This window comes from Cornus florida, unplaced genomic scaffold (genome assembly GCF_030987335.1).
Source record: "Cornus florida cultivar Cherokee Brave unplaced genomic scaffold, ASM3098733v1 CherokeeBrave_3.0.0_Hap2_Chr04, whole genome shotgun sequence".
Taxonomy (NCBI): Eukaryota; Viridiplantae; Streptophyta; class Magnoliopsida; order Cornales; family Cornaceae; genus Cornus; species Cornus florida.
The window spans coordinates 27,761,104-27,774,699 of NW_026775574.1; the positions used below are offsets into that span (position 1 = coordinate 27,761,104).

Below are 13,596 nucleotides of genomic sequence, written 5' to 3' on the forward strand. Positions count from 1 at the left end.
TTCATTATCTCAAAATCAACAAGGCACTTCGCGGAGCTCTACGGACTCAAGCACATAAATAAGGCCAATTAAGGCATGAGCAGTTGATAGATCAAATTTTGACTCACCCAATAGTTTTTTTTTTTTTAATCAAACTGACCCAATAGTTTGATTATTGTCTTCTTTCTCTAAAATTGAACAAACCAAGTTCCCAAATTAGAAATATTCTTGTTTTCAATACACTAACCCTAATATAGCTTTTGCATCACCTCTGCAACCATAGATATATGAACGAACACATGGGCACGAATGTGATTTTTGTTCATTTTTAAAAGATGTTTCGAGTGGGATGCTTATATTTTGGAATATAAATATCAATTTCTCCATAATCACTCTTGATTCATGCACTTCTTGATTACAACTAATTGGTCACACCAAGAATAATTATATATATATATAAAAGCATGTCAAGAAAGTACCTCTGGATCGGTCAAGAATTTAGCTTAAAATCCATTTTGGTTTCTCCAAATTTTCAAAAATAAAAAATGCTCAAAATTAAGATGTATTCAATCTCGGCCTTTGTTAGTCTTACCCAGAATCATCATACCATCTTCCCTTCGTAACCATCGGATACACTTCCCCTTCAACTTCGTACCCATCATACGGTCTTCATCTAGCGAACACATACACCACCACCGCATATAAATTTACCCTCAGACCATGAGAGCCAAAACCCCAGTCAACACCATGACGTCAGCCTCTCAACCAAAAATATCGGGTACGGACCCAGAATCTCAAAGTAAAACGTAATAAAACCGGACGAGTCCGCTACTCAGAATTAGAAAGCACAGAGTATCCAAGAGAGAGAGAAGAGGAGAGAGAAAGAGATAGTCTTGTATGGTCAAATGTTGTTATAAAGCCTCTGAAACTTTGAGGACCATTTCAACACACTCTATCTCTCTAAGAACCTTGGGGTTTCTTTGTTTTGGGATCACAATATTTTTTTAGGGCAAATCATTCCAGCCTCTCCAATCGCCTCCATCTCTATACTCGTTCTCAACTCTGAACTTGCCCTCTCTCTCTCTCTCTCTGCAACTGCAAACAACAAAATCTACAAGAATCAGAAGTTCAAAACCCATATCGGCATATCATTTCAGATTGTTTAAAAAATTCAAAACCCATATCTTTCAGTTTCCATCGCCCGCTGTTCCAGTTCGGGTTCGCCGTTTGCAAGCTTCAGCCGCTGGCTCTCAACCCTCAAGCTTGCCCCCCTCTCTCTGCAACTGCTAACTTGTATGTATGAGTTTTGTTTTTATTTATTTTTTCTAAATCAACTCATCAAGCTCTGTAATTCTTGTTTTGCAAACTAAATCCTATTTGGTGAAATGTTTTATGATCTTTTCTAAATAATTTTTTTTTTTTTTACAATATAAAGTAACAAAATTTGCATTGCATTTTGAGGTAATCACTATATATATATATTTGTTTTTATAACTTCTATTTCTGTAATTTTTTTTTTGGTGTCAATTTAGTCTACAAGAAAATTGGAATCTGGGCATGAAAAAAGAAAAAAGAAGAATCTGAATTGGATTAGAAATCTGCAGAGATTGAATCTGAAACAATTTTTATCAGCATGCCAAGCTTTTTGAAGATGGAAATCTTTTCAGAACTAAAAAAAAAAATCATGACAAGAACTTTGACAAGCAAAAGTGCTTAATATAGGGTAAAGCTCTAAAGTTACTTCTTGAAAATTAAAATACTTACAAAAAACATGCTTTTGAGTGAATTCCATAGTGTTGGAAGGGGGCTTGCCATGAACTACCTCACACTCTGCTTCCACTAGTAGATTCTCAAATAGGATTAGTAAATTGGTCAAAAGAAGAGATAGGGTACTGAGTGGTGAATTGTTCAGAAATAAATTGGTAATTTTTTTTTATTAATTACCCAAAATAGGATCTTCTATGCCTTAATCAGTCAATTGTCTAAAGAAACATTGTTAGTTAACTAAAATTGAATTAAAGAACAGTTGATTTTGGTTGATATATTTTGATTTAGCCCACCCATTGAGAAATCCTGGATGTTTTGTTTCACATAGAAATACAATCTATGTAATGCACAAAGGATATATTCAATCTTTCTGCCATATTTTTATTTTCAAATTTTGGTTTTTGATTTTCTTTTGTTATTAGAATGCAGAATATCAGGGTATTGATTTGTTAATTTTGAAGATTATTCCTAAACTGATGCATTGTACTTTGTTATTGGATTAATTTAACATAAGAGTTGAGTATAATATGCGCTAATCACACCTATCCGTAATCACACCTCTTTCTACGGATAGGTGCCAACATTTCGATTGAAAGTATAGTTTGGTTGGGTTGATACTTGATACATGATACATATAATACTTAGATGGTGGTATTTTAATTGTTATGAGTGAGATTGTGAAACCTCTTCCACACAACTTGAGTGTTTTCTTATTTTTAGGGTTAGCATCGGGCCTTCACATTTAGCAAGAACAAGGTTCAAGAAACATGTCTCCTCAGTCATCAGGTAACAAACTCTTACTTTTTCTAAAATTTTAATTGGCATTTTTAGCTATTGGTTACGTTTATTTATTCATGTTTTATATACTGATTTTTTGTTTTTGTTTTTGTTTCTACATACATTATATAATATTGTTATGATGTGATGCTCGATCAATTTATTAATGGGAATTAAAGACTTGGAAGTTTAGTTTTCAATTTCAGAATATATGTTTTACAAGTTTATTAGCGCCTTTAAAACTTTTTCTCTTTTGTCCTAATAATATAGGTCTCTTTTCTAAAAGAAGAGAGTTGATGGGAATGAGTGGAGTAGGGGAAAAAGTAAATAAGGTATGTTTTTTTTTGCTTAGCTAATTGAATTATATAAATACCCTTACTGTTGTAGCAGTGATGTTGGTTTTAAAATGATTAATTATGATAGGAAGTCTCTTTTCAGTTTATCTTAATCAAATGTATATCTATGCAAGAGGATTACGTGATTCTAGATGACGATTCTAGGTGAGGATGTTAATGTCAACGTTATGAGGATGTTGATGTCAACGTTGACTCTAGTGATGACGACTGATGATGTTGATAATATGTTGATGCACTTAAATTAAGTCAAAGCACTCAGAATTAAAGGAAATTTGAAAGACATACTATTGAGTCTAGTGTCTAATTCCTTTAGTTACAAGAATCTTTGGTCACTTCACACACTATTTTTCAGTTCCTGAAATTCTGAAACAATGGTGTGTAATATGATTTATCTACTTGGGCTCTCATCTTTTTCATCTCTCTAAACCCTAATTTTATCTATGAAAAAGAAAAAAAAGACTATGCAATTTTAATTTAATTTTATAACTGAATCGAGTGGAATCGGAAAAAAAGGTAGGTATGTTTTTGGGACTGTTATTTTGTTAATTAAGGTGCTTTATTATATTTGTTTTCTTTCTTATGTATTTGAAAATATTTCAAAAATAATTTGTATGACTAATGTCCTAGATTTGTCTGAAACATGCACTAATGAAGGGCTTAACCAAGTCAAATTTTGACGGTTTTTGTAGCTTTACCAAGTCAAATTTTGAGCCAATCTAATGCTCTAAGAAGTCAAAAATATAGAGTAAGAAGGGCTTATGTTACAATCTGATCACTCTATTGAAATTATGAGCATTACTTATCGGTTCTTATTGACACCAAAAAACAAAAAAAAAAAAAAAAATAGCAAGTACAATAGTATAGGCATGCATCTTTTGTTCTACAAGCTTGAATTTCTTTTTAAAGCTTTTCTGTCATTACCATCCTGATATTTTAGAATTTTCTGTTTAGTTGTTATCTCCCTTACTTTCAGCACTTTTTTTTTCTTTTTTTGGTACCTTGGTAAGAAACACAATCACACCACCACACTTGGCCTTATGGGGTCTTGAACCCTTGACTTTCTACTTTAGAAGGGCTAAACAAAAATTAACCATAATCTCTTTAATCATTTCAAGAGCACCCATAATATTAACCAAAGTGCTGTTATGGATATGATATTAGGTACTGTCACTGCAAAAAAAGCTCGAACTCAAAGTTTCACTATATAAACTTGTGGCCTCCAATTCGTACTGTTTTGCATTGTTTGATTATTAATTACCTCATCTTCTTGCATTTTAGTACTAGTATAGAAAATGAGTTGCATCAGTTTAAGACTAATTTAGCATTTAGATAATACTTCACTACAAATTTTCTATCAACGTACACTCTGTACATGATGTCTTATTTTTCTAGTATCGGCTAGCAGTATCATAGCAGTATCCTTTCAATGATCATTAATTTCTCTTATAGACTTTTAACATGTCTCATAGTTTATATAAAAACATAATGGTTAACTCATATATGAAAATTTTCTCACTCTCTCTCTCTCTCTCTATATATATATATATCATACTTGTACTATTTTTTTATCTGATGCATTAATTCTTATTGTTTTTATTTCTGTACTTTAGGGTTGGCTAAGGATTTGGGGATTTTGAATCTGCTGCTAGGGCTTGGTGTTGTGGGGCAGCAATGGTCCTCCAACAGGAACACTGCAAAAATTGAAAGGAAGAAATTGTTCCTTCAGAAAATGAAACTCCAACTCGTCTTTTGGATCAAGTTGAAAAACTAGTTGTAAGTTCATCATTCTTTGTTTAGATGAACATGAATTTGTCTCTTGACTTTGTTTTATTTATTTATTTATTTTCAAACATACATTAATCTTGCCCTTGGACCCTGTCATTAGTTAATTCGTCTTGAAATTTTGAGGTATATATATTGATTTTTTTTTTTTTTTTTTTTTTTTTGTTATAGTTATATGTTATTTCACTAAATTTTATTGTAATTATTAAGTTAGGATTCTATAGATTTACCAGTTGTGTTGTTATGGTTGTTAGTACCACCATGAATGGTAATGGATTAAGCAGATTGGAATCGGCCTACATTAAGAAACAAAGCCACGAGTGGTTGATCTCTGTGTGAGGTCGGAGTAATTTATCCTAAATATAATTATAAGGTATAATTATTGAAAATAGATATATGAGTTTGCAATGGATTGTATATCGAGACGACAATAGTGAAAACAGTGAATAATTACTGTTTTCAGAGGGTAATTTTAAATTATATTGAAGTCATGCAGCCACTGGTTATTTTAGAAGATCATGTAAGTTAAGTAATTAAGGTAAGAGAATTACATTTCATAAGTTGAGACCCTATAGATAATTATTTTACTTAGTTATGTATCCCATTCTACTTGTACATTTATACATGCGCCTTTTTTAATTTTTTGTCATTAGTATTGAAAGGGGAGAGCTGCAAGTTGCCCGAGGAAGTTGTCAATGCTTTGGCACAGTTGGTTCATCATGGTAATCTTAACATTCTCTCTCTGTACACTTTAGAATTTAAGATTGTTTGTTTTTGTTTGTAACTTTGTTGTATATGATTTTGCTTAGGTATCCCAGTGGAGAGATCGACCACTACAAATTCTACTCATGGTAATTTAATTTTTATAATTAATATTGAATATTTGTTTTTTGGGTTTATGTGGACAAAAAAGCAATTTCAAAGATTGCTGTAATCCTGGTTTGGAGCATATTATGTTGGATATAGTTTAAATATTATTCCATAAATTGCTAGAAATTGCTCTGTGAATTCATTTTCCCAAACTGGCATTGAAAACTTGGGAAGTGGTGCTTGGAGTAAGAGGAGGATTGGGGGTGGAAGTGGGGAGGGAAATACAATGTGTAAGTTGAAAGCTTAAAGTTTGGGGTCTGAATGAACTGAACAAAAGAAGGGTGCTGAAGGCTCTTTTATTTGAAAGTGGGGGGCACATGTAGCCTGCTTGCAGTAGTGTAAACTGCCCAGTTCTTCAGATCAAGTTATGAAAAACCTGTGGGGATAAAGGTTTGTTGATTGGGAGGTGATTGATGGGGTGGGAACTGCAGGGGGCATTGTGGTGTTATGGGATAAAAGATGGGTATCCAAGGCTGATGTGCAGAAAGGGTGATCCTCTTTCGTTGTTATTTTCTTTGGAGGAAGATGGTTCTCAATGGGTCTTTTCAGGAGTGTATGGGCCGGGAGGGAATGTTGAGAGATGATAATTATGGGAGGACTTCGGGTTTGCTAAAGCAAGATGGGATGCCCTGTGGTGTATAGGTGGTGACTTCAATGTTATCCAAATGCCCAGCAAGAGATCTACAGGGGGTAGCTGGATGTTAGCCGTGACGGAATTTTAAGAATTTATTGACACTTTCCACATGTTGGACCTCTCCCTATGGAAGGAGGTCAATTCACATGTCAATAAATTCTTAAATGTCCGTCATGGCCAACATCCAGCTACCCCCTGTAGGGCATTCGGATAACATTGAAGTCACGACCTATACACCACGGGGCATCCCATCTCGCTTTAGCAAACCCCAAGTCCTCCCATAATTCTCCTCTCTCGACATTCCCTCCCGACCCATACAGTCTTGAATCTCCCTTTCCCACACATCAGCCTTGGATACCCATTTTTTATCCCATAACACCACAATGCCCCCTGCAGTTCCCACCACATCAATCACCTCCCAATCAACAAACCTTCCTCCACACATGCTTTTCAATTAACTTGGCTTTTCATAACTTGATCTGAAGAGTAAGCAGGCTGCATGTGCCCCCCATTTTCGAATAAGAGCCTACACCACCCTTCTTTTGTTCAGTTCAGTCAGGCCCCAAATATTTCAAGCTACGACTTTAAGCTTCATAAGTACACATTGTCTTTCCCTCCCCCCTTCTACCCCCAATCCTCCTCTTACTCCTATGGCCACTTCTCCCTTCATAGTTGACATCAGAAAACAAGTTCTTAAGTTCCCTCACTCCCTTCTTACAAGGAGTAGAAGGAGGAGAGGGAACATGGCTTTGAATTAAAATCAGTGCACATACCGGAATCATTGACGTTAGCGTTGGTCATCACCCAGTGTTTGTCTTGTTTAGACCATCACCAGGCCTTCGATTATCTCTTTACTTCCCTTAACCCCCAATGGTTCATCCTCTTCATTTATTAACCTCAAATCTGGATTGTCTTTCCACTTTCCTTAACCCGAGATTTATTGTGGCGGTGGGTTTTGGAGGGTGTTACTGAACCAACTCGTGTGCTGAAGAAGCGATGCAACAAGTTCCACACAAGTTTTTTCAGTTAGGTTAGCAGTAATTTTATGTTTTATAGTGAGGAGGTTGTGTTGTTATGGTTGTTAGCACCATGAATGGTAATGGATTAACATGTTGGAATCGGCCTACGTAAGAAACAAAGCCACGAGCAGTTGTTCTCTGTGTGAGGTCGGAGCAATTTATCCTAAATATAATTATAAGGTCTAATTATTGAAAATAGATATATGAGTTTGCAATGGATTTTATATCCAGATGACAATTGTGAAAACAGTTTACTGTTTTCAGAGGGTAATATTAAATTATATTGAAGTCATGTTGCCACTGGTTATTTTAGAAGATCATGTAAGTTAAGTAATTAAGGTAAGATAATTACATTTCATAAGTTGAGACCCTATAGATAATTATTTTACAGTGTTACGTATCTCATTCTACTTGTACATTTATACATACGCCCTTTTTAATTTTTTGTAAACTTGCAATGTTATGTATCCCATTCTACTTGTTATAATCTATAATCTGTCTGGCTTCTAATTATAACATACACCCTTTTTAATTTTTTGTGTAGGGATTGGGATGGCATTCCTTGGTTTGGCCACGTTGATTGCAGCCTGGCTTGCCTTAGGTCTCCAGATCCTTTCACATTTGAGGGCTATAACAGTGGCTGAAGAGCAAAGAAAGGCGGCCAAAGAAGAATCCGATCATGCTAAACAAATTCTAGCAGCTCACCAGAAATCATCAAATGCGATTCTGGGGCATAGGCCGAAGGGGTCGCATGATTGAAGGAAGAAGGATCCCATCCTTTTTCCCATCATTTTACCGCCGCACTGAGTGACTTTTTGCTTTATGTATCTTTTGAAGAACAAATTATTGTCTGTTTGATTTATTTATGCGTTGAAATTTTAGCTTTATGCAAAAACAATTACTGTCTGAATTCTGCATCTTTTGGTTTGATTTATGGTGAACATATTGTCTGAATTCTGAATGTTTGATTTATTTATGCTATGTTTTTGCTTTAGGCATGTTTTGGCTTATGTTTTTGTTTTATGCATGTTTTGTGGAGGGTTTTTTTTTTTTTGATTTATTTATGCCTAGACATTACAGATATTGTATTATACTCATTTGATGTCTGTATATACATATTTCCCCTAAGGTAGAAAGTTAGCAAGTATTGCACAAATCATAATTTGTTCACGTATATGTATAGTAGAATAGGCATATAACCCATACTAAAACAGATTACTACAAAGGATTAAGGTTCAACATACCGGATTATGTATACATATTCCATACATGTACATAAAGAGAACTAAGGATTCAAGTTTTATTCCGAAATCAACTTGCATTTGTATGCAATTTCTCTCCTTCTCTTCCTCTTGGCCGACATAGGTCTCTGTTTCTTTCTCCTTTCTTCTTCCAAACCCCCCTTTTATAGTGCTATGGCTTTGACACTTGTGTGACATGCAGGTCAACAGGTGTCTTGTTTGTATATATATACACGAGTATGGTTTGGCCAAAGAAGAAACCATACTCACACGTGTTGCATCTATTTATTTCCTTTATCTATATATATATATATATATATATATATATAGAAGTGGGGTTCGCATATTATCCCCAAACGTGTAAAATATGTTACAAATTTACACACATAAACTGGCATGTTTCCTTCAAACTTGTGACTCTTTTAGTCTGGTTACTTGAGGGGAAAGAATTGTATAGGTGTCCCATTTTGCTTGCAAGGAAGCTCAATTTCGGTACCTGTATAGGAAGGAAGCTTATGGTATTTCTCCGGCTATATATGTGAACCTCATGTTTTGTATAATACATTTTTGAGAAGAAAAGAAATAAAAAGAAAGCTCTCTCAATTCTTTATTACTCCTAAACTACACACACACACACACACACACACACTAGCTCTCTCTATGTATTTACAGTATGTTATATTTTTTAGGCTCAAGTGCCAAAAAAACCCCTATTATATTTTTGGTGCACAAAATCCCCTGCTATTTGTCTTGGTGCAAGTTGGCCAAAAATCACCACCTTTCCAACAGTGCGCAATTTCCTCCATTGTGGAGTGTGCAATTTCCTCCATTGTGGAATGAGTGGAGGAGAAATGACCACGTCGCTTAAAAAAGTGGGTGAAAAAAAAGTAACTGCACACTATTGAAGTTGTATTACATGTGTGTAATAATATGGTATATTTGTGTAATAATACGTATAGGTTATATTAATACGGCATATCGTCCATTTAGCCCTTACTTATTGTATGGAATTGTCCATTTAGCCCTAGCCTTTACTGTACATAATTTGTAAGGAATGCAAAGAAGAGAAAGAAGGAAGAAGGTCTGCGTGGGTCTGCGAAGAAGGAAGAAGCTCCTTTGTTGCCCTATTTTGTAGTTGAAGAAAACCATAACCTCTCTTGTGCGTCTGAGGCTTGGGTCTGCGAAGAGAACTATCACTACATTGAAGAAAACCCTAAGCTTTCTTCTGCGTCTAAGGCTTGGGTCTATGAAGAGAACCATCGCTACATTGAAGAAAAACCTAACCTCTCTTTCCAAATAGAAGCCGAAAGCAGCGATTGTTCTGTGAATGAACCCAAAATTTGGTTGCTAAACCTAAGCAGGTATGAATCATAATTTTCAGATTTGATTTTGAAGGAAATTATTTTATTTCCATAAGAACTGAATGACAAAAACAAATATAATTAGTAAGAATATATAAACACATTTTTGGTAAGAAACCCAGAAATAGAAAATTATTGGTGAATTTGAATTGATGGCTTTTTTATTGTGCAGTTATTAGGGGTTTGAATGTTTGTTTGTGAGGATAAAAAATGAGAGAATTTGTAGAGTACATGAGTGGCCTAAAAAGAGTGTTTCAGAGTGTTACAATGTTAAGAAAATGTTTGGTCGTTGTGCTTGCATGGCAACGTTTTCCTAAGTTGCATCCCAACTTTCTCTTAATAAGCATCCCAAATCTTCCTTATCTACATTCCAATATTTTTATAAAATGAGTCACAACATTTTCCTAATATACATCCTCACATTTTCGTAATATAAATCCCAAAGTATTTGTAAACTATATCCTAACATTTTCCTTTGAAGAAAACCCTAACCTCTCTTCTGCGTCTAAGGCTTGGGTCTGCGAAGAGAACCATCGCTACATTGAAGAAAACCCTAACCTCTCTTACTCTTTCTTTGATTCAAGAAAACCGAAACCTCTCTCTTGCCCTTTCACCCTTTTTGCTTTTTAGTGATTAAAGAGAACCCCATAAACGATCGCCCTAAAAACCCACAAAGCACATATGTTATTTATTCTTGATTTGGAGTCCTGCTTTCAACAATAGTAAGTGGCTATTCCAAAAGTCTGAAGTTCTCTAGTTAGGTGAGTGTGAATAAGCCATTTTTAGTTTAATAATGCTGCCTAATGTTTTGAGCATAGTAAATGAGGTGCCTAATGTTTGCATTCACATGTGTACATTAACATATATACGACATTATAAATGTATTTGATTTCGTAACTTTTTAGTGATTAAATTGCTTATCTTCACTGCAGTTGAGTTTTTAACATATTTTGCTTTGCTCTTCCTTAGTGATGATATTGTATATATTTAAATTTTGTCACATGTATATGATTATAAAGTTAGTGTGTATAAATTTGGTTTATGGTTATATAATTTCTCTCCACTTAACTTATGTTGCATACATATTTTCCTTTTTGCATATTTTCTGCTTAACAAATTGCCCAGAAGAGCCAGTATGCCTTGATTTGGTGATATTACCTATGTAATATGCCTTCCTTGAGAAAAAGACTATGTTTATATCATATACTCCGTATATTTTGCTGTGTAGTAGTAGTGTTAGTTTTGAAGTGGCTTGTTTTAGGGAGTAAGAAAATATAGCGTTGTCAATTAATCCACTATTTATTTTTGGCTAATATCTCTCACAATATTTCTCTTCATATTAGTGAATTAGCCTCCAAATACACAACACTTGTCTAAAATCTTGTCATTTGTACACATGTAGCTTAATGAAACTTCATGCTTTGACAGATTGTGTAATAGTTATATTTATTTTTTATTTTTTATTTTGGATTGAAACAAATGCTTCAGTTGGACATGTTTCAGCAGTTTAATTGCAAAATACTGATGCATTGTATTATATATTTGGTAGTTAACATGTTGTGGCTATGTAGCATGCAATGTACATGAATAGTCTTTGTCTGTTATATCTAAGAAAAATGCATAAGTGAATGTGTTTCAGTAATGTATAAAAAATATTAATATTTGTTTTTAGTTATAGTTGACTTCTTCGACTGTTATTTTTCTGATTTTCACTTCATCGCTTAAAGAAGAAATGGCCACGTCATTTAAAGAAGAAGGGAACAAGGGAAGACGAAGAAGAAGGGAAGGTCTGTGTTGCTTCGTTTGAGTCTTGGGTGTGAGGGTTTTCGTGGTTGGTCTGAAATTAAGGTTGCCTGAGTTTAATTGCTGTGGCTTTGTTGGGTTCATTAAATTTGTTGGTGGAAATTGAATTTAGGGTTTGAAATTGGTAGGTTGAAGACTATAACTCGTAACAAATGGAAAAGGAAAATTATACCTGTTGCAAAGAAGAAAACCATCTCTAATCCTTCTCCTATTTAGAAATTTAGTCGTGAGGTTGGTGAGAGTTCTAGAATGGCCTCTGACAGTGATTTTGATTATGTGCCACCTGAAGAGGTAGAGGTAGATGAAGAAGAAGAATTTGAGCCCAAGGCAAACACTACTACATCCTCGAAGAGCAAAGAAAGTATGCCGCGTCGTCTAGGTGGAGTGTTCCTTTTGTTCAAGTATGTATGTATTAATGTTAATTTTGTAATTGAAATTTGGTTTGCAGTTTAGTTCCATTTTTGTTATCATTGGAATGCAATATATTATGTTAGACAGTTAGTTTTTCATAATTCCCAACTTCAAATAATTATATGCATTGGTCATTAAAATGTAGGAACAAATTAATTTCACATGCAAGAACATAAAAGAAAACCTGTGATGTATATGAATAATTTACAATTTTTAAAAAATATAACAAAAAATAAAGGAGTAGAGTTAGGTTATGTTAGCAGGACAGTTAGTATATGTATCATTCTCAACTTTAAATAATTATATGAATTGCTCATTACAATTGGTGATTAATTTAGACTTCTAAAGTCATGAAAAAGTAGGAACAAATTGCAAAGTTATATGAAATTTTTTGTTTTCCGTAAATGGAAGATCTGCCCAAGTTTGAGAGTAGAGAACATAAAAAGTAACTTGTGATATATATGTATTTAAATCCTTATGCTTGGTTTATTCATGGTTGATCAGAGCGGCACATCTGAGGAAATACCGAGAAGCACATGGATTGACGGAAAAAATCAAGATGTCTCTAAAAAGACAAATAGAGACTGAAGCTACGCATGCATGGAAAATAATGAGCATTGAAGAGAAGGGCTCATATTATGAGCAAAAAAGTAAACTTGAAATGGAGTTCCGAAGGTCCGGATATAAAGCTGCAAATAAAAGAAGGAAAAAGGTAATGTGTTAAATTGAATTGTTTGTATTTATTGCATATAGCATACACTTGAAAATTGAATGATAATGTTATTAGTTTTTTAATGGTATAGAAGAAGGCAGAATACAAGATTAAGGCCGGTTTCCACAGAAGTTCCATTTCGAAATTCATATAAATAGTTGTGAAACTGAACTCTGAGAAGAGGAAAGATATGAAGGATATCGGTTTTGGAATTCTGTTGGACTTCAAGTGTTTGCATTTGTCGACTCCACTCTTCAACTACTTGATAGAACAATTTGAGGTTGACAAATGTGGCATAAAACCCAAGGGCAATCAGTTGCTGCCCATAAATGCTTTTGAGGTGCATAACATTTTGGGGTTACTTGTCGGTATAGTGCCAGTGCTTACATCCCGTCAGTATTGTGCGGACTGGATAGACGAGGGTGGATATCGGGACTCCTTGTCTGTAGGCGATTTGATGAAAATAGTTGTAGAATATGAAGCTGGAGATGACTTCAAAAGGGCCTTTGTATTATTCGCATGTGCGACTGTACTAACCCCAAACGGTTGTTATCATGCGCATGTACAACAGTTATTGGCTGTTGACAATGTGAAAGCAATAAGTTCTTATAACTGGTGCATGTATGTGCTGGACTATGTGGTTGATAGTTTGGGTGATGGGAAGCTGAAAAGAGAGTATGTTGGTTACTTGCTTTTCTTACAGGTATATAAGTTTTAATTTAACTCCATTTGCAAATTGAAAGTTATGAATTCAAATTGTTTCGTATATAATATGTATCATGTCTAATATGTTATTTTGTTTCATACAAAATAACTGCTTTATTTGATGAGATGTCAAGTGAAGTACCCATGCTATCCTACTGGAGATAGAAACAGCCTACCTT

General features: G+C 34.4%; 1 long non-coding RNA gene across 3 annotated transcripts; it reads left to right on the top strand.

The window, feature by feature from the left end:
* Positions 1-804: 804 nt before the first annotated feature.
* Positions 805-8,138, top strand: LOC132303050 (uncharacterized). Of its 3 annotated transcripts, none has more exons than XR_009481062.1 (7): positions 805-1,272; positions 2,473-2,532; positions 2,794-2,855; positions 4,490-4,652; positions 5,315-5,383; positions 5,471-5,512; positions 7,729-8,138. It is a non-coding gene; the product is annotated as an uncharacterized LOC132303050 (long non-coding RNA). The 3 variants fall into 3 exon arrangements; XR_009481061.1 differs by having other exon boundaries at positions 806-1,272; positions 2,467-2,532; XR_009481063.1 differs by lacking the exon at positions 2,794-2,855 and having other exon boundaries at positions 806-1,272; positions 2,467-2,532.
* The last annotated feature ends 5,458 nt before the right edge of the window (positions 8,139-13,596 follow it).